Below are 23,091 nucleotides of genomic sequence, written 5' to 3' on the forward strand. Positions count from 1 at the left end.
TGCAACATGTACGGGGAAGAAATAATTCTCCTTGTATAATCCTGTTGACTAAGTCCACGCTCCTCCGTACGACGTCGCTTTGTCACCTGAAAACACAAACGTGAGCTAGCCGGCGGGTGTGTGCCGGAAACCTCTCCGATGCCTAAGTCAGAAAACTTGACAAATAGACAGAGCTCAATGTGTTCAGAAAGAAAAATTGTATGTTGTGTTATGTTACCTCCTCCAAGGTGATGCTTGTGAGCTTTTATAGGTTTCGAGTGGCACAATCCTAGTAGGACTGTTATTTTTCCATGCAGAGTCCTCCTAGGATTCATACTCCTAAAGGATAATGCTTATCCTTTTACACACCCCCCACTGCTTAAACCAAGTGGGATGGTTTTAACTACGGCCGAATTACTATTTAATCGAAGTAAACTGGCTAAGCTGAGCCACGGGGTAGGCCGAACTATCCTTAGTTCGGCCTTTCCTTTCACTCCTCATCTCGGTTCTCCCATGCATGAACCATGATATGTTGGGACCGAGCTACCGAGTAGCAAGGTCTTGACCGATCTATCCAGAATACGTCATGACCGGACTAACTCGGAGACCGGACTAACTCAAGTTGTCCAAACCGAAGTAGCTTTACAATTCCTGAGCCGAGGTAACTTCACCTCTTTTGACCGAAGTAACTTTATTTCTCATGGGCCGGAGTAACTTCTCGGCCCATTTTACCTGGTCCTTCGTACTTTGGGCCACAAAGTTCATCTCATAGCTCGGCCTAATTTTTCACCAAAAATTACCCTCTCAATTGCCCCTTAATTCCATCTGCGCAGCATGTTGGGATTACCTGATGACCAGCCGAGCTAATGTTTTCAAGCCTTTCCAGCCGGACTAAAAAACCCCTTTAGTTTCTCCAGCCGAGCTTATTTTACTCCGGCTCTACTTGTTCGGTCAAAACGTTTCTTCAATCACTGACTGTAACGCTTCACTTTCCAATGACACGTGGCAGGCTCTGATAGGCTGTGAGCAGTTGTCACGCCGCCCTCGTACCTCGAAATTTTTGAACAGTTCCCGCTTTTTTTCCCTCTCTCCCTTTTCACAAAACAGCCCTTTCAGTCTTGAATCATTCACCTATTCTATTCATCTTCTCTCCTCGTGCCTCTGCTTTTCCAACTATCAAGCTCGTGTTCTTCATTTGCTGTCACTGTTCTCGTCTCCAGTCCTCTTTTCTTCAATCCTGGTAAGCAAATCTACTTTCCTTCCCTGTTTTTGCTTTCATATCTGCTTTATGCATTTGGTTTATTGTATTTTTGCAAAACATGTTCTTCCATTTCTGCTTTGCTTCTGTATTTTCATGAAAAATCAATAGTAGAACTTCGTGTGTATGAAATATTCTGTAGAAAACTAGTCTCAGATCCAAAATTATGAAACAACCGAACTAGGATATTGTTTGTCCTATATGGGTAGATCACTTTAGATTATAACCGAACTAAAACTTGTAGAAATAACAGTAGTTTCAATAGGTTATCAACTCTTGAGTCACTTTAGCCGAGATAAGCCTACCGAACGATGTTTGACTTTATTGATCAAGGAACCTCGGTTTTAAACCGAGCTAAGCCTTTGGGGCTAAGCCAGCTTTCCTAGTTTCTAAACCGAACTCAGAAAGCTGCCCCTAGAGGCTCAACCGAAATAACAAAACTCCTAGCTCAACCGATTTAGGCCTTTGGGGCTGAACCAGATTTCCTAGTTTTTTAGACCGAACTCAGAAAGCTGCCCCTAGACGATGAACCGGTCTAACAAAATTGTTTCCAAAGCTAGTATGCCGAGATGCCTTCCAAGATTTGATCAATAAGAACTTTGCTCAAACCGAGCTTCTAATCATTTTTGCTGAACCGAGATAGAACCTGTCTATAAAGCTGAAGTAGGGCTCTTTTACCATGCTTTTAATTTGTAGCATGGTCCAGTGATCTGTGCTTAACCCGTGTTTTCTACTTTGCAGACTTAGGTTGCCCAGGCACTCCTGCGTGCGCTCAACCGAGCTACTGAGCACAATATTTGCACCGAAATAACTTATTCTTAAATTATACGATAGAAGGGGAAGTATAGATACCTAGTAAATACTCCGGGCGGCCTAGCCGAATTCAGGAAAGACTACCAAATACCTGATGACGTCCAGCTGGTTTTGGCCGAAAAAGACGTCATTCCCTGGGACAATGAAGGCTTCGTCCCCTTCACCCTTTTATCCATCATAGAAACCGGACTACGGTTTCCGGTTCAACCGTTGATCTGTGAATTTCTTAGGCAGACCAGATTATGCCCTACCCAACTGTCCACCAACTCTTACCGCATCATCATGGGAATAGCCGAACTAAACCGTAAAGCCGGACTAAATCTTGGCCTGGCCGAAATTTTCCATCAATACTCTATCGGCTCAAAAGAGGATGGGTGGGTCTATTACCTTAGGATACGCCGCCGCCGAGAGAAAATAATTAAATATACACCGGACAAAGACCTAAATGACGACGATTTTTTCTGGGTCTCTGGGAACTTTGAGGATTTTCAAGCCCAAATTCCTGGCCGACCTATAAATTGGAAAAAAGGAGAGCCTGGTAATTTTAACTTCGGTTTTCTTCCTTGCATTTTTTTTTTATTTCGGCTTTTTTATGTTTCAGCCGGATTAACAGTTGTCTTTTCTCACAGATTTTTCCCACCTTCACTCTCTGTACAGTTATCCAAACCTTGCAGCTTTGCGAGCCGCACTACGATATCCCGAACGTAGCTGGGCCAAATTGCTGCAATTCGAGCCGACCTACCGATATAGTGGTCGCCGGAAAGCCAGGGTAACTGACTTTCTCCTTGAAGACGCCCCAGAACCGGACCCTTCCTTGCCCGAGATTAGACTGATCCCACTGACAGCCGAAGAAGAGATGGCGAAAAAGAACAGAGTCAGGGCTCTTTTAACAGAGACAACCAGGCCCGAAGTAACGCCACCCAGCCAATCACAACCTGCTGTTGTGGCCCTCCCTTCTCAACAGCCGTCCTCTTCCCGCCGAACCAAGCGCGCCCGGACTGCTGAAACCGAACAAATTTTGGTTGATGAAGCAGAACCCGCACTTCCACCGAGCTTGCCACCGAGCCCCCAATCGGAACCTTCTGACCGAACTACCGGCAGCTGGGCCCCAAAACTTACTTTCAACGACCGAGACATCCGAGATACAGACTCGGTTGTTGCTGAGAAAGACCACCTGTTGGCCATCAATCTGGCCAAGGGTATGTGCCTCCCCAAAGACATGGAGCATCACCAAAAACAACTGAACACCAAACTAAAGGCCATCCCGTCAACGACAAAATCCCTGATTCTGGTAAGTGACTTCGGTCCCCTCTCTGTCTACTTTTCTTTTTTTCAACTTTTACTTCGGCTAAAGGGAAATCTTTGCTTTGTCAGGCCATTCAGAAAAACCAAATTACTCATCGGAAAGTGTTGGAGCTTAGGAAAGTGACAAGGCAAGCAGCGGCAGAGGCTGAGGCAAAAGCGGCCGAGCTGGAGGAGGCTAGAAAGGAAATGGCCGAACTACGAGGTGAGGTCGGCAGACTGACCGGACTGGTTAGTTCGGCCGAAGCCGAAAAGAAGAAGGTTGCCATTGCTCTGAAAGACAAGTACCTACGCGAGCTGGTGAAGCTGGAAAGGAAGAAAGATGCTGAAATATCCCAGGCGAAGGAGGACGCTAAAGAGGCCGAAAAGAAAGGCTACAAGAAGGCAGAGGATATATATGCCCAACAGTGTGAGGCCGCCAAGGAGCTGTTCTTTAAGTGCGGCTGGAGGGGAGCCGTTGAGAAGCTCGGTCATGATCCTCAGACCGAGGTTTTCAACCCTCCAGCCTACTTCATACCGAACTCCCTCATGGAATATGCAAATTCCATGCAACAGCAGTTTCTTGAGGGCTCAGACTCTGATGAAGACTCTGCCCCTGAGGATACTTCGGTTGCGAATGTAGATCAAGTAGTTCGGTCGGAGCCCATGGTGGAAGATCTAACTATTGAACAACTAGGTGAAACCGTGGTTCCGATCGAAACCACTCTTGCGACTGAAAACGTCATTCCGCCTGAAACCGGTCTTCAAGTTGATGCCGACGCTGCTTTTGACGCCGAAATTGAAGATCTTTTTTCTTGATTTTGCACTTTTTCTCTTTTTTGTTACCTTTTGTCTTTGTAATCGGGCTATACCTCTATGTAATTGATTTTCAATGAATGAAAATTTTGTTGGACTCTTATTCCGATTTTCATATGTGCTTGCACTTGTAATGTCTTCTATTGTTCCAACTGCTATTCTGATTTTAAATGGTTGAACTATGCTTATCAGCCAACCACTCCTTAGCCGACATAATTACTTCGGCTGAGGAGTATCAAGAGTTGATTTATTCCAGCCAACCACTCTTCAGTACCCTTACTTCGGCTGAAGAGTACTAAGAGTTGGTTTATTCCAGCCAACCATTCTTCAGCCATACCCATACTTCGGCTGAAGAGTACAAAGAGTTGGTTTAATCCAGCCAAGCACTCTTCAGCCATACCCATACTTCGGCTGAAGAGTACAAAGAGTTGGTTTAATCCAGCCAACCACTCTTCAGCCATACCCATACTTCGGCTGAAGAGTACAAAGAGTTGGTTTAATCCAGCCAACCACTCTTCAGCCATACCCATACTTCGGCTGAAGAGTACAAAGAGTTGGTTTAATCCAGCCAACCATTCTTCAGCCATCCCCATACTTCGGCTGAAGAGTACTAAGAGTTGGTTTAATCCAGCCAACCACTCTTCAGCCATACCCATACTTTGGCTGAAGAGTACAAAGAGTTGGTTTAATCCAGCCAACCACTCTTCAGCCATACCCATACTTCGGCTGAAAAGTACAAAGAGTTGGTTTAATCCAGCCAACCACTCTTCAGCCATCCCCATACTTCGGCTGAAGAGTACTAAGAGTTGGTTTAATCCAGCCAACCACTCTTCAGCCATACCCATACTTCGGCTGAAGAGTACTAAGGGTTGGTTTATTCCAGCCAACCTCTAAGTTAGTTTTTTCCAGCTAACTTAGAACATTGTTTGGTTATTCCGACCAAACGTCCTACAGCCTGGATCCGTATCCTGGGCTTAGGAAGGGTGTTGGTTTATTCCAGCCAACCTCTAAGTTAGTTTTTTCCAGCTAACTTAGAACATTGTTTGGTTATTCCGACCAAACGTCCTACAGCCTGGATCCGTATCCTGGGCTTAGGAAGGGTGTTGGTTTATTCCAGCCAACCTCTAAGTTAGTTTTTTCTAGCTAACTTAGAATAAAATGCTTTGCAATGTATCTAATCTCTACTAAAGCTAACTTTTACAAAGAACCACTCATGCTGAAAAAGAATTGGTTGTTTTATTGAGAAAAAAGAAGAAATTACATGTTTGAAAGAAAAAAAAAAAGCTAAAAATAAAACAACTTGAGATTGGCCGTGTTCCATGGCCTAGGGATTGTTTTGCCGTCCTTGTCTTCTAGGTGGTATGCCCCTTTGCCTGCTAACCCAACTACTTTGTAAGGACCTTCCCAGTTTGGCCCCAACTTGCCATCTCCTAGTACCAAAGTGTTTCCCATTACTTTGCGTAGTACCTAATCCCCAATCTTGAATTGTCTTGGATGCACTGTTTTGTTGTATTTTCTGATTAACTCTCGTTGGTATGAGGCAATGTGAACTAGTGCTTTTTCTCTTCTTTCTTCTGCAAGGTCGAGTTCCAAAGCTATGGCTTCTCCATTCAAGTCTGGATCAAAATTTTCGCTTCGGATTGTGGGGAGGCCAACTTTCAGTGGGATTACTGCTTCCATTCCATAGGCTAAGGAGAACGGTGTTTCTCCTGTTGATCGCCGAGGTGTGGTGCGGTAAGCCCATAAAACATGAGGAAGTTCATCCGCCCACTTGCCTTTTGCCTTCTCTAGCCTTTTCTTTAGTCCATCCAAGACGACTTTATTTGATGCTTCTGCTTGCCCATTTGCTTGAGGATATGCCGGTGTAGAATTGTAGAATTCTATCTTGTACTCTTCACAAAAGTTTCTGAAGATTCTGCCGTTGAACTGAGTACCATTGTCTGAGATTAGGGCTTTTGGTATGCCAAACTGAGTGATGATATTCTGCCAAACGAACTTCTTCACATCTTTTTCTTTGATTGATGCCAATGCTTCTGCTTTCACCCACTTTGTGAAGTAGTCTGTTGCTGCGAGAAAGAACTTCCTGTTGCCGGGTGCTGCTGGAAGTGGTCCTACTATGTCCAAGCCCCACATTGCGAAAGGCCATAGGCTAGTTAATGGTAGGAGTTCTCTTGCTGGTTGATGTATTTGGTGCGCGAATTTTTGGCATTTCTCACACTTCTTCACATATTTTTCTGAGTCTGCCTGCATATATGGCCACCAATATCCTTGTGAAATGACCCTGTAAGCTAGCGATCTTCCCCCTTGATGGCTTCCACAAACCCCCTCGTGTATTTCAAACAAGAATGCTTCCACCTTGCGGGGATGAACACACTTTAAGTAAGGTCCTGAAAACGACTTCTTATATAATGCTAAGGATGGAGATAGCTAAAATCACTGTGACTTCGCTCTTATTCTGTTGGCTTCTTTTTTCTCATCTGGTAGGATGCCGTCTTTTAAGAACAGGATGATGGGATCCATCCAAGATGGGCCTAGTTCTGCGCAACATAACTCTTCTGCTTCGGGGTCTTCTATGCTTGGTCTTGGTAAGTAGTCGATGAGTAATGGATGAGGGATGGATGCATCTGCCATTGAGGCAAAGCCTGCTAGTTCGTCTGCTCTGCTGTTTTCCTCCCTGCCAATTTGTTCTATTCTTACTACATCAAACTTTTTGATCTCTGTTCTGACCAACTCTTGGTACTTGGCCATTCTGTCATCCTTTGCTTCATAGTCGCCAGAAATTTGGTTTACCACCAACTGTGAGTCGTTGTAGACCATTAGTTCGGTGGCCTTCATGTAGCATGCTGATTTGAGTCCTGCAAGAAGTGCTTCATACTCCGCTTCATTGTTGGATGCTGGGAAGCCAAGGTTGATTGCTTGCTCTACAACCAGGCCGTCTGGAAAGATGAGGACTATGCCAAGTCCTGCGCCATGCCGGTTGGATGCTCCATCCACAAATAACTTCGACATCTCTCCAACGAACAACTTCCAGCAAGTGAAGGGGTCAGATGATGTCGTGAGGTCAAGAATGGTGTTTTCTTCAAGGTCCATGCCTGTTTTCTACCCCTCGCCATCTGGTTGGATTGTTGGTGAGCCTTGGTTTGCTTCTTCCTTGCTGTCTTTAGTTTGGTCTGCCTTGGAGTCTGACTGAGTGCTTTCTGCTAGGGGTTGCGCTATTCCGGCGTCAACTTCCATCCCTAGTTCGGCCGTGTCAGTTAGGTCGACTGGGCAGATATGATGACTACCAGGAGTAAACTCTACGATGAAGTCTGCCAAAGATTGGGCTTTTATTGCGGTCCTGGGTTGGAACTTGATGTCGAATTGTCCCAACTCTACTGCCTACTTCAAAATTCGCCTAGAAAAGTTTGCCCTTTCAAACAAAGTTTTTAGTGAAAAGGCTGTGAGGACGACTATGGTGTGGGCGTGAAAGTAGTGTGGTAGCTTCCTTGAGGCCATCATTAATGCCAATGCCAGTTTTTCCAGTGGCAAATACCTTGTTTCGGCTCCTAGCAATGTCTTGCTGACATAATAGATGGGCAGGTGTTGGATTCCTTCCGCACGAACCAACACTGCGCTAACTGCGTGCTGAGAGACTGCTAGGTATAAGAAGAGTTCTTCACTAGGTACTGGGGTAACAAGCAGTGGTGGGGAAAACATGTATTCCTTCAAGCTTTCCAGAGCTTGGTCGCATTCTTCATCCCACTCAAACTTGGCTTTTAAAGCTTGAAAGAATGGTCGCAGCCTGTCTGACGATCTGCTTATGAACCGATTGAGCGCAGCCGCCATGCCGGTGGGATGCTACACTTCCTTGACTGAGTTTGGTCTCTCCAGCTCCTGGATTGCTTTGATCTGGGAGAGGTCTGCTTCTATACCCCGGTTGGTCACAAGGAAGCCCAAGAATTTGCCAGATTCCACTCCGAATGCGCATTTGGACGCATTGAGGCGCAACTTGTGTTTTTTCAAGACTTCAAACATTTCTCCCAAGTCCCTGAGATGGTCATTCTCATCCTTGCTTTTGACCACCATGTCGTCGATGTAAGCCTCCATTGTTCTTCCTAACAATGGTTCAAACATCTTGGTGACCATCCGTTGGAATGTCGCCCCTGCGTTCTTTAGGCCAAAGGGCATGACCTTGTAGCAGTACAATCCTCTTGGTGTTGTAAAGGATGTGACCTCCTGGTCTGGTTCATGCATGGCGATTTGGTGGTAGCCTCTGTATGCGTCCAGAAAGCTAAGTCGATTGTGCCCTGCCGTTAGGTCTACCAGTTGATCTATCCTTGGTAGAGGAAAACTATCTTTTGGGCATGCCTTGTTGACTGTTTTGTAGTCGACGCAGACACGCCATTTACCATTCTTTTTTGGCACTACGACTGTGTTGGAGATCCATCTTGGGTAGTGCACTTCTCTAATTGCTCCTGCTTCCAGCAGGTTGCCTACTTCTTCTGCCACTATTTCGGCGTGGTGGAGTGCCGATCTGCGTGTGCGTTGAATGACTGGTCTGGCGGATGGGTGGACATTGAGTTGGTGACTGATGAAGTTTGGATCAATGCCTGGCATGTCGTAGGGCGTCCAGGCAAACACTTCGATGTTAGAGGTCAAGAATTCCAAGACCTCCAATCTCTCAGCGCTGGATAACGATGAGTCAAGCAAGAAGAACTTATCCGGGTTCTTCTCATCTATTTTTACCTCCACCAAGTCCTCCACCGCTTTCTGATCAGCCTCTTTATCGACGTCGGCGAATAGTCCATTACTTTCAGGTTCCTCCACCGAATGAACGTATCCTTTGGCAGCGCGGCTGCCATTTACCATGGCGAAACATTGTTTTGACATGATCTGATCTCCATATACTTCTTCAATTATACCGGTGTCGTTGGGGAACCGCATTACCTGATGGTAGGATGACGCTACCGAACACATGGCGTGCAGCCATGTTCTGCCCAAGATGATGTTGTAAGTGGAGGGGACCTTTAATACCCAGAACTCCACTTGTTTTGTTACGCTTCCTGCTCTGACTGGAAGAATTATTTTGCCGACGGGCCACTCTGGCATGGAGTTGAATCCAATTAGGGGAGAGACTGCAGGCGCCAAGTCTTTGTCTTGTAGCTTCAGTTGTTTAAATGTGTCGTAGTACATGATTTCACATGAACTACCCTGGTCAATCAGAATCCGCTTGACGTCAAAATCCTTGACTCGGAGAGTGATGACTAGGGCATCATTGTGAGGACAGTATATTCGATCCAAGTCTTTATCCGAAAAAGACATAACATTTGTTGCCTCTGTCTTCCCCTTCTTGATGGCATGTTGTGTACTTAACACTTCTCTAAAGTGCTCAGCCTTCTTGATTGATCCCCTGAGCTTGCATACACGCTCAGGTTCAAAGACTCCATGTATTACATTGATAATGCCTTGAGGTGGGGCGTCGATTGGCATTCCGTTGGGGTTATTGTGATCTTGGGGGCCTGGTTGCGTCCCTCCTTCAATATATTTGTCCAAGTGGCCTGCTGCCACCAACTCTTCCAAGTGTTGTCTCAATGGTGTGCAATTCTCCGTGCGGTGTCCCTTTTCTTTGTGGAAGGTGCACCGCGATCTCTCGTCATAGTCCTTCTGAGTTTCTCCTAGCTTGGCTGGCCACTTGACGAAAGGCTCATCTCTTATCTCGCTCAGAATTTGATATATCGGTTTCTTGAACACCGTGGTTATAGCAGTGCGGATTCTCAACCATCTCTTATCGGGGTCTTCTCCGTTATCTCGTCTGCCACGTCCGTTTCTGTTTTGACGATCTACTGTATTGACCTTCGTTGAGGTCTTCTTTTTCGGTACTACGGTCGCACTAGATTTTGCTTTGGCACGTGCGCCATCCTCTTCTACCCTGATGTGCTGATGCACTCTTTCCATCAGGGCTTCCATAGTGAGGGGTGGCGTCATGGTAATCGAGTCCCTCAGTCTGTTCCCAACTGGAAGGCCTCTTTTATATTGTGCAATGGCGAGATTGGTGGGGCAGTCCCCTATCTGATTGAATGTCTCCCAGTAGCGACTGTTGTAAGATCTGAGGGTCTCTTTTTCGCCCATGTCGATGGAGAGAAGCTGGTCGATCTCCACCGGGGTTTTAGTGTTCGTTCGGAACCTTGTTACGAACGCTTCTGCTAATTGCGCCCAAGAGGCTATACTGCCCTCAGGAAGTTTCTCGAACCAAGTCAAGCCTAGGTCGCCAAGACTTGATGGGAAGAGTATGCACATCAAGGCCTCGTTTCGCCTGTATACAGCCATGACTTGGCGAAAGTGGCTCAAGTGTGAGTACGGGTCCGTCTTCCCTTCATATGTGGTGAATTTCGGCTGAAGGAAGCCTGATGGTGGGGGCGCGTTTTCGATCGCTGGAACAAACGGTGAAGTCTGCAGTCTTGCTAATGCCTTGTCCGTCGGTTCATAGGCAGGGCGCGGTATTGGCATCCCCACCTCGACGCTTCCATGCGTCCGAGGAGCCAACCGCTGCAAGGCTGAAACTCTATGTGGATCCCTTGCCTTGGCATCCTCCTTGCATCGTGCTTTCTCTTCGAGCACGGTTCGTAAGTCGGATGATCTGGGTAATTCCGTCTGTTTAGATCTGGTTTGGTGCGAATGTGAGGGCCAATATGTGCTTCCTTCAGTGTATGACCTTTCAGATCTCGTCCTCTCAGACCTGGAGTGACGAGTTCTGGAAGACCAGGATTGAGTGTCGCCTGTCCTGAGGCTTCTGCTCTCTCCTTGCGAGGGTGTAGTATTCCTACTACGATTTTCTGAGTGGCGAGGGGGCGTCTTGTTTTTGCGCCCCTCTCCTGTCGCCACTTCTTTTTTCTTCATCTGGCGTTTCAAGGCCTCCATGTCCACCGCCATCTTCTTTATCAATTCATCTTATTCTTTCACGCGGTCTTCCAGAGCTTGAGGGTCAATCCTCCGTCTTTGCCTGTCTGGACTTTGTGAATGAGAGTGATGGGGGTTGTTATTCCGCCTTCCCCTAGCATCCCTCCTGGAGGTATGTCGTTGGGGCTCCAAATCCGCCATGGGAAGGACAGAAGGTAATCCTTCACGCCTTGCGCCCCCTTCTGGAGTTTGTCCGTCGACGGCGGACTGCGGTAATTCTTCAATGTGTGCCATTGACTGTAAAGGGGAGAAGCTTTAATCAAGAGGTTTTGTTCTGTCTGGCTTTCCCACAGACGGCGCCAATTGTACGGGGAAGAAATAATTCTCCTCGTATAATCCTGTTGACTAAGTCTACGCTCCTCCGTACGATGTCGCTTTGTCACCTGAAAACACAAACATGAGCTAGCCGGCAGGTGTGTGCCGGAAACCTCTCCGATGCCTAAGTCAGAAAACTTGACAAATAGACAGAGCTCAATGTGTTCAGGAAGAAAAATTGTATGTTGTGTTATGTTACCTCCTCCAAGGTGATGCTTGTGAGCTTTTATAGGTTTCGAGTGGCACAATCCTAGTAGGACTGTTATTTCTCCATGCAGAGTCCTCTTAGGATTCATACTCCTAAAGGATAATGCTTATTCTTTTACACCCCTCCCCACTGCTTAAACCAAGTGGGATGGTTTTAACTACGGCCGAATTACTATTTAACCGAAGTAAATTGGCTAAGCTGAGCCACGAGGTAGGCCGAACTATCCTTAGTTCGGCCCTTCCTTTCATTCCTCATCTCGGTTCTCCCATGCATGAACCATGATATGTTAGGACCGAGCTACCGAGTAGCAAGGTCTTGACCGATCTATCCAGAATACGTCATGACCGGACTAACTCGGAGACCGGACTAACTCAAGTTGTCCAAACCGAAGTAGCTTTACAATTCCTGAGCCGAGGTAACTTCACCTCTTTTGACCGAAGTAACTTTATTTCTCATGGGCCGGAGTAACTTCTCGGCCCATTTTACCTGGTCCTTCGTACTTTGGGCCACAAAGTTCATCTCATAGCTCGGCCTAATTTTTCACCAAAAATTACCCTCTCACAACACATGCTAATTTAAATGTATCATGCACAACATTATCGACCGTGTGTAAAGACTGAAACGATTTTGGTCCTTTGACAACAGTTAGTAACAAACATAGATAAAATCTTTCACCACAATTAGGGCTAACAAAGTACATCCTACCAATTACATATCCTATTTCTCTTGATTTCCATCTCTTTTCTGACTTGAGCCAAACAAAATGTTGTGAAAATTCTTGATAAGTCAATGGACATTCATCTTCACCGGCAGCACAATATGCAAAGAAGCCAGTAAGAGTTGACATTTGTTGACCAGCTCTAGATTGAATCGTTTGTAATGACTCTTTTGGGTTAAAAACAACGCGATGCATTTCAGGTAAATAAAGTGTTAATCGTACAACTGTTGGCATCTCTGCATGCAAAGGATGACCAAATATTCGCCAAACAGCTTCTGGAGGTCCAAAATACCTTGCATCGAGATATTGTTGAATCTCATTTATCATTCCTAACACCATCGTTGTACGATCATAACCCTTATAAATGTACTTATGTATATACTTGACACATCTCATTCCGGCACAAACTTCCACATTTATATGACAGTTGAAAAGTTTTGAAAGATATGCATTGTATGGTACGACATCCCTGTTATCAAGTTCTTGCCCCCTCACAGTATGTACTTCACCATTATTGCGACAACAATAGATAGGGTATCCATCTTGATCCATAGTTGTTGTTTCTATGAAAGCTCGAGGATATCTCTTAGTGCATCTACCATTTTCCATACATGGTGTTTGCGGATTTCGAGCACCACATGGTCTATGTACCATACAACATTTGATAGTTTCAAAAAGCATAGGATCATCTTTTGGGTTTGGAAATTCTGCACAGACCAATTTGTCTACTTGAGCACATGTCCGAATTTTGTCTGGATCCTTGAGAAATAAAAGTTCATGTATATGAGGGAGGCCTCGTTTTTGAAATTCAATTGTAAAACATGTGCAACTTTATTTCCAAACACTTTGTTTGTTTCTATCTCCTTCATCAAACATTTTCTCTTCAACTCTAAAACATGGGCAATTAAATCAGGACGATCAATAGGTTTTTGATATGGAAATAATGCTGAAGTAATTTCTAGCCAATTGGGATTTGCAGTCATGGTAAGAAAAATATCTGGGTGTTAGTTGTATCGTGTGATAGCCATTGAATCTTGAAAGATTTCAAATATATGTCTAGGACTACCAGTAAATGAAGATGGCAAAACAAACCTTTGACCAATTTGTCCAGGTTGCACATAATTTGGATCCATATCTGACAACTCTTGGTAAAGCTCAGCCCGAAGTTTCCCTTGATTAAGCTTGTAGTATGTCAATCGATTTTGTTCAGTTGCAGCCGAAGCATCTACCAAAAACTCTTGAAATAGTTTCCCATCTCTCAAAATTGTTGAATACTCAGTGGGTCATTCAAACAAACGATAACTATAAAAATTCATTTGAGTAAGTCGATCAGTTGAAGGTCGATCATACTGAACATTCCACAATTTCAACTCAGGTTCCCATCCAAGCTCACCATATGGAAATAATAGAACATAATGTGATGGCAAGTATCCTGGGTGACATTCATTAATTTGCATTAACTCATTATTTCTTCAAATATGTAAGATAATATCTCTCATTCCATTTACCTCTGTTCCATCACCTGGTATTACAATTGCAATCTCATATGTAATTGGTAGGTTATACCAACGTCGATCAGTTGTTGAATTGTGATGAAGATGAGCAGGTAGATTGTGTCCTGTCGAGTCTAATTAATGTAAAATGGCATGAGCTTGGCGATATTCATCTACAAATGCATTGACTTGCAACAAAATATCTTGAATAGTTTTGAGAACATCCCTTCTCAAGTTAGGATTTCTACGATTACAAATTTCTAAAGCTGAATAAGGGTCATAGATATACAGTTGAACATAACTCGCATCTTGCCCTGGTTGTGGTTGTAGTGATCCTGTTCGATGTCGCAATTTCCCATGAATTGTGAATGATGTAGGGCATCTTCCAATGAGTACTCTAGGATCCAATGTAGCACCAAGACTCGTAAAAGCATTGACTGTATTGTACACTCGAGTGTAACTTCAAAAGGATTTTGATTGATCATTATTCCCATCATACAATGCCTGAAGTGGTGGAGGGGGTGTAATAAGTAAAGGTAGCCTAATTTTTCCTTCCAAACAACAAGTTTTGAATAAGGGATGCTTTATAGATGATTTTGTCAATTTTTCATCCATCCAATGTAAGGTTGAAACATAAGGTGGTGAAGGATTTTCATTATGTTGTTCGTTTCCCTCAGCTTGTGGAATAGTCTGAGGTACAACAATTTTTCGATAAGGGTCAAATGTTGGGACATCCACTCTAATTTCCTCGAATTTCACCACTCGTGTTTTCTCACTCCCACTAATTTTACCATTCTCTAGGAATTTAGCATTACCAGTCTCCACTATCCTCGTACTGTGATTAGGACAATAGAATTTGTACCCTTCAGACTTGTCTGGATAACCAATGAAATATCCAAATATTGTTCTTGAGTCCAACTTTTTCTCTTGTGGGTTAAAGATTCTTGTCTCTGCTAGACAACCCCAAAAATGTAAGTGTCTCAAACTAGGTTTCCTACCAATCTACAACTCAAAAGGAGTTGTTGGGACCGCCTTACTAGGAATGTAATAACCCTCATCACTGCTTACCGATAAACACTGATTATGACTGATAACTGAACTGATAATGACTGATAACTGAACTGATTATGACTGATAACTGAACTGATAATGACTGATAATTGAACTGATTAAAGTACTGAACTGACTGACTGAAAACTGGAACTGAATTGACTGAGTATGTGTGTTAATTTGTATTCTATCTGTTTGATTGATTATTTGATCTGTTCGTATTTTAGTGTTTAAACTGCTAATTGAAGGCCTTATCGGCGGCCGAACCGGGAATTGATTAATGTTTCTCGACCCTCATAATTAATGTGATTTTATGGTGTATTTATCTGAAATCTGATTAGGTATGATTAAATTAGATTAAATATTGATATAGAGCATAGTTGCCTTAATTACACCCTTGCCATGAGAGTAGCCACTATCTAGTCACTTTTGAGCTCATTACATTCACACAAACATATTTCATCAGCTCATTCCTTAGACTCAACCGACCAAGATAGAGAGTAAGAGAGAATTGAGTGGATCTTGAGTTCATTGGTAGAATTGCTTGAAGAATTGAAGCATAGATTGCATAATTGAGCTCCTAATCTTGCATTGGAGACGTAAGGTAGAGTAATTACCCTCTTGTTTATCTTGTTCTTGCATGATTCATGTCAAAATTGAGAATTGAGCCATGGATTAGTTCTAGCATGTTGAAATAGAGCATAATTCATGCATGCATGTTTGACTTGTGGGATTTTGAGTTGAGTTCATGGCAAATTGTCACATGCATGTCCATAATTTTGTATTGGTCCATGTTTTCAACTTGTTTTTGGATCAATTGGCTTCTTAGAGCATCAAATTGAAGCTTTGAATTGATTTGAATTCATGCATGTTTGCATGTTCTCCATGTTCATGAAAATGGTTTGAAATTGGGTTTGAATTAAACACCCTTGGGCTTTGATTTCTCAAAATTGAGCTTTGAACCATATTATTCTATGTGTTTACAAATGTTTTCTGGAAATTTAGCCCAAGAGGTCGAGTTTTGAATTGTGAAAGCTTGGTTTGAGCTTGGAGGTGCAATCTGGGTTTTCCAGATTTTTGCACTTCCGCTCGAGCGGGGAATTGGGCGCTCAAGTAGATAATCTGAGCATCCAGTATTTCTCTGCACTGTTTTACAGTCCGCTCGAGCGAAGGATTGGGCGCTTGAGCGGAGTCTTGCGTCTCAAGCTCGAGCGGGCATCGAGCGGAGATTTCACCCATCCAGTACTTTTACAGTACGCTCGAGCGAGAAAGTTGACGCTCGAGCGTGTACCTTTGTTGCATGTCCGCTCGAGCGGGGAAACCTGCGCTCGAGTGGGACTCTGTTTTCTGAAAATTCTGAAACTGTTTTCTGATCACATCTTTGCATCCTCATCCCATTCTAGGCATTCTTAGGCCTAGTTTAAGGCATCTTACTGAGGATATAGATGTAGAACACACCGAGGCATTAGGGATTAAGTTATGATATTTCCCAACTGTGTAGCTTAGTGTGTGTTCAACCTTTGAACTGTGTAGGGTTGGCGACTGGGGAGGCACGCTCTAGCATACCGGAGCCCAAACTCTGTGAGTAACGATTGTGTAAAGATATGTTCACAAATGATTACCTTCTGAACAACTGAACTGTACTGTTTCCTGAACTGATTTACTGTTAACTGAATGAATGTATGTCCTATATTCTGAATTGTATTGTGGCATCCTTAGCACCTACTATTTACTGTTACTGTGACAGAATTCTCTGTCGGTTCCTTTGTTGGAACCACTACTGTTTACTGACTGATGGCCATCATTACTGTTCGGTCTTTTAAGACCTACTGCTTACTGTACTGTTATGCTACTGGGTGTACCACATATGACTGTACTGACTGAACAACTGAAATACTGTTTAATTGAACTGTTTTCATACTGTAAGGACATTCATTCTTAACCTCTTTACGCATTATGTTATTCACTGGGCTTTAACTCACTGCTCATATATATATATGTAGGTGTACAGGCACCAGACCGCGGCTAGGAGCGTCAGGGTTACTCCAGTTTTGTCAAGCCAGCCTATATGCCTCACTGCGAGGTTCCGAGCCTATCGTGTTAAGGCTTAGGGGTGTTTTGCAATTCCCCCTTCTGTACTGTCTTACTGTTCTGTATAGACTGAACGTTTACCGTACTGCTATGTAAGGGATGGAGTCCCTAGTCTGAATAATTGTATATATTGTGTATACTGTTCTGTACTGATTATGTATATATGTATGAAAGTCTTTTTGCATACAGACTGTCACAGCTCATTGGACATTATTTCTTTACTGTTTTGGCTTCCGCCAGGCCCTGTACTCTGTTTTACTGTGCTACTGGTAAGCAGGCCTTTGGTAATCTCGGATTACTGGCCGGTTACGGTGCTAAACCCATAGGGCCGGGTTTAGGTCGTGACAAGGAACCCTATTTAAGATATGCATTGTGGTCTTTGAAGTTTTATCCCACAGTGAAATAGGTACAATTGAGTAACTTAACGTACTCCTAACCATATCTTTAAGTGTATGATTACGCCTTTCAGCAACTCCATTTTGCTGCGGCGTACCAGGCATTATATATTGAGCACGAATGCCTTTCTTTTCTAAGAATTTGGCAAATGGGCCAGGATTTTGGCCTGACTCATCATATTTACCATAATACTTACCACTCCTGTCTGATCTCACTATTTTAACCTTTCTATCTAATTGTCTCTCGACTTCAGTTATGTACACCTCAGGGATGTCAACAGCCTAAGACTTTTCATGAATTAGATACACATATCCATAACATGAGAAGTCATCTATAAATGTGATAAAATATTTTTCACCACTAAGACATGGGATGTTGAGTGGCCCGCAAATATCTATATGAATTATCTCAAGAAGCTCATTACTTCTTGTGGCACCTTTCTTGGTGTGTTTGGTTTGCTTTCCTTTAACGCAATCTATACATATCTCAAAATCAGTGAAGTCTAGGTTTTCTAAAATCCTATTCTTCATCAATTTTTCAATTCTATTTCTAGAGATATGCCCCAACCGTCTATGCCACAAGATTGAGGATTTTTCATTAATTAGACCACGTTTTAAACCAATATTCGAATGCAGAGTTACTAATGATTGTGTAAACTCATGATTTAAGGTAATTTTATATAAACCATCACATAAATTACTAGAACCAATCGTTATTGAATTAAACATTAAATTGAGTTTTTCACAACTAAATAAAACTGAATATCCAACACGATCTAATTTGGATAACGAAACTAAATTTCTAGAAATTGAAGGAACATAAAAAGTGTCTTCTAGATCCATCTGATGACCCGTCTCTAAGATCAGTTGGTAGGTTCCTACAGCTACTACTTTAGCTTTGAGACGGTTCCCCATATAGACAAATCTTTCACTTTCCTTTGGTTTCCTGGTTGAGAGGTATCCCTGCATGTCATTTGTAATGTGGGTCGTGGCCACAGAGTCAATCCACCAAGTATTAGAAGGCACTTTAGCAAGATTTGATTCATAACAAACAAAAGAAAATTTCTTACATTTCTTTTCGAACCAAGCCTTTCACTTGCTGTAGTCTTTCTTCACATGTCCTTTCTTGCCACAAAAGTAGCACTTGACAGTGAAACCATTCTGAGCATGATTTTCTTCCCCAAGTTCATTCTTTTTCTTTGGTGGATTTTTCTTTGATTTTCCAAACTTACCCTTCTTTTTCTTTATAGCTCCATGAGTTACAGCCAATGCAGTTTGACATCCTTCCTCCCTTAACCTCACTTCCTCCTGAACACACATATTAGTTAGCTCATTCAAACTCCACTTATCTTTATTGGTGTTATAGTGGATTTTGAATGTGCCGAACTATAATGGAAGTGAGTTGAGTATAAATTGCACGAGGAAAGTTTCATCAACTTGCATTCCTAAAGTTTTAAGTTTTGCAGCTTTGTTAGCCATATTGAGGATGTGATCCTGAACTCCTCGGTTGCCATCATATTTCATTGTTGTCAATTTAGCCATAATAGTGCCAGCAAGTGACTTGTCAGCAGATCTAAATCGATCTTCAACAGCCTTTAAGTATTCTAATGCATTAACAGTTTGAGGTAAGGAGGTCTTGATGTTATTTGCAATGGTCATCTTCATGAACATCAAACTGAGTCTATTGGACCTTTTCCAAGATTCAGAAAGAGCAACTTGTTCTGCAGTACTATATTCATTAATATCTGCAGGTTTATCTTCAAGCAATGCCATATCGAGGTCCAATACACCCAGTGTAAACTGAACGTGTTCATACCATTCCGAAAAATTTGAGCCAGTAAGTAGAGGGGCACCCGATGCAAGAGAGTGCAATGAGGTGGGAACTTTCACTGGAATAAGATAGAACAATATACATATTAAAGCTTTGAGAATTATAATGATGAACTATTGATATCACATAAGTCTTTCCTTTGGGCAAAACTTAGGTATATCTATTGTCCACTCGTCAAAAAACACTTATGTAGGTCTAAAGTAATTTATGAAACTTTTCAGTTAGTTATGTTACCTTTAGGTATTCAATTCTAATTTGTCAAATTACATAAGTTACATTACCCTACCCAGTTCATAATTATTTGAAAGTGACTTTCCTTTGGGTTAGTCTCAATCTCCTAATTATAACTGTAATTGAGAATATTATCGACCTTAATGTTACCCTTTTAACAATTATTTTATGTAGTTCTATATTTATAAATTCTACAAATCTAGTCCACTTTGGCAGCTACTAAATTAGTAAACCCTATGAATACAGAACTAACCAACAATATTCTCTATTCATTAATTTTGAGTTATTTAATTATCATTAATTCAATCACTATTTTAATGAAATCACTATTTTATGATTTCTAGAATTTCTTTTATGTAATTGCAATTACCAATATAATAATAATAATAACTCTGGACGAACATGAATATTTATATATCAAATTATGTAATATAACAATCATGAATATCTCATATAATGGTTAATAAGAATTACACCTAATATGAATTAACCACTCCAATATTTAATATTCAATGTCATAAAATTATATCATGATATCAAATTTAAATCATGAAAATATTTTAATATCAACAATAATAGACAATAAGTGTATATAATCAGATGAGGTAAAATCATAATTCTTTAATATGATTCAATCAAATAAATATATTTATTTAATAGACCAAACAATTTAACAAAAATCTAAAATTATTTTATCATAACATCAAGCAATACACTCAATTCAATATCATATGTTAGGATGATTATAAAAATTACACTGTCATTGGCCAATTACACAGCTATTCAGTTGTTTACACAATTATTCACGTGATCCATTGGACTCTCGCCGAAGTAGTAGATTGGCCAATTACAATTATTCATGCGGTCCATAGAACTAACTGAACAAGCGGTATGAAAAGATCATTTAAAAAAAAAACGATGGCGATAATAAAAACAAAAGTATGTTTTATGAATAATTATAATAATAATATTCATAAATATATTATTATTCCAAGGTGTATAGATTCATAAAATCAGGCTTTGATACCACATGTAAGATTTAATAATATACATGTGACCAATAATAATGCGGAATTAAACTTTACAAGATCTTGAATTCAATACAACTTAAGAATAAAACGAACATACCTTTGTCAGCCATTGAATTAGAGAAGTTGAGAAAATACCCCTAATAGTTAAACCTTTAATTCTTGGCTCACCTTCTTCTCTCTGTCTCTCTTAGTTAGGATGACTATAAAACTTAGAGTGATGGAAAAATACTTATCATATGAAAGGGGAGTCACCCATCCTTATATAGAGGAGAGAAGAGGGTTAGATAAACTCTATCAGAAGAATTCCTAATCCATCAAGGTTTCCTTCTTATCTTAGAAGAGTGATTATATTAAAATTCTAATTACTGAACTTTATATATAATATTGACTTTATCTAATTGTGGAGTCCAAATAAAATAAAACATGTAAAAATATGTAGGCTATTAGGCCACATTAGAAAATAAATCCAACAAATACATCCATCTTGCCAAGATAATGGCGGCAAGAATCTTTGTGTGCTCGGGCGTCAATTGATATACTCGTAGGAAAATCTTCTAATTCATCATCAGTACATAGATCTTGTTGAAGAAATCGATTTATAGGAGTAGTCCTACGAATATTTGTGTATAAATAAAATTTTGTAAAACAAAACGGTATGAGTAAAAGTATGTATTTCAAGATTAGACACAGTAGTTTACTGATTCCTTTGTGGAGTTAAAGATGTGCTTGGCATAGAAAACGAACATGTAGAATGATGGGTAACCATTGTTCGTTTTTGTGCCGAATAAGAATCTTCAGTTATTGTTTCCCACTCCAAGCAAGTGTGATCGCGACGAATTGGTGTTAAAGAACGTTGTCTTAGTTGAACACATTCTTCCAATCCCTCTTGTTCTTGTTGCAAGCAATGAAATTCAAAGTATGACTTTTCAATTTTTTCACGCTCTCGCCGTGCCCGTTGGGCCAATGCAGCTTTCGATATTACATTATCATTTTATGCCTAAAATGAAAATATTTTATTATTGAAGCAAAATATGTAAATATTTTGTGCTTAAAATGAAACTATTTTCTTATTTCTTCCCTTTTTTTTAATTTTGTTTTCTATTTTATTTGTTTTATACCTTTAATAGTGTTATCTTTATTTCTTCCCCTTCTGAGAGGGTAATTTTTGGGAAAAATTGGGCCGAGCTTCGAGTTGGGTTTTGAGGCCCAAAGCGCAGAGGACTAGGTAAAAAGGCCATACTGAATACTCCGGCCTAGAGGGCAAGGTTACTCCGGCCTTGGGGAGACAAAGTTACTTCGGCCCAAGGAGGTGAGTTTATTCCGGCTCAAGAAGAGATAGTTGCTTCGGCCCAAGGAAGAGTAATTCTACTCCGGTCCAGAGACAACTCGGAGTAGGGTCTTGGAGTTAGTCCGGTCGCAGTATGCTCTAGGAAGACCGGCTTCGGAGTTAGTCCGGTCATGACATACTCTGGCTGGGTCAGTCAGAACTTGCTACTTGGAAGTTTGATCTAAACGCACCAAGGTTGAACAAGGGCAGCCGAAGTAATGAGTTAGAGGAGAAGACCGAGCTAAGTATAGTTCGGCCTTCTATGTGGCTCAGCATAGCCAGTGTTATTTCGGTCATGTTGTAGTTCAAGCCATGAAGAAAACCATCCCACTTGGTTTAAGCAGTGGGGAGGGTGTAAAAGGATAAGCATTATCCTTAGGAGAATGAATCCTAGGAGGACTCTGCATGGAGGAGTACAAGTCCTATTAGGATTGTGCCATATGAAACTTATAAAAGCTCACAAGCATCACCTTGGAGGAGGTAATTGAACACAATCTTTTTGAGAACTTAGAGCTTTGTCTATTTGTCAAGTTTTCTGACTTAGGCATCGGAGAGGTTTCCGGCACACACCCGCCGGCTAGCTCACGTTTGTGTTTTCAGGTGACAAAGCGACGTCGTACGGAGGAGCGTGGACTTGGTCAACAGGATTATACGAGGAGAATTATTTCCTCCCCGTACAATTGGCGCCGTCTGTGGGAAGAACAGACAAGAACAAAAACCTCTTGACTAGGCTTCTCCTTTTCTCATTCAATGGCACACATTGAAGACTTGCCGCAGTCCGCCGTCGACGGACTAACTCCAGAAGGGGGCGCAAGGCGTGAAGGATTACCTGCCGTCCCTCCCATGGCGGACTTGGAGCCCCAACAACATAATTCCAGGAGGAGTGGCAGGGGAAGGCGGAATGGCAGCCCTCGTCACTCTCAAAGTCCCGACAGGCAAAGGAGGAGGATTGATCCTCAAGCCCTGGAAGATCGCGTAAAGGAACAAGATGAACTAATTCGAAGGATGGCGGCGGACATGGAGACTTTAAAACGCCAGATGAAGACTAAAGATGTGGCGACAGGAGAGGGGCGCAAGCACAAGACGCCCCCTCGCCACTCAGAAAGTCGTAGTAGGAATACTACACCCTCCCAAGGAGAGAGCAGAAGCCTCAGGACAGGCGACACTCACTCCTTATCTTCAAGGACTCGTCACTCCAGGTCTGAAAGGACGAGATCCGAAAGATCATACACTGAAGGAAGCACGTATTGGCCTTCACATTCACACCAAACCAGATCCAGACAAACCGAGCTACCCAGGTCATCCGACTTACGAACCG

Source organism: Camellia sinensis, chromosome 14 (assembly GCF_055761805.1).
Source record: "Camellia sinensis isolate YWXY chromosome 14, ASM5576180v1, whole genome shotgun sequence".
NCBI lineage: Eukaryota > Viridiplantae > Streptophyta > Magnoliopsida > Ericales > Theaceae > Camellia > Camellia sinensis.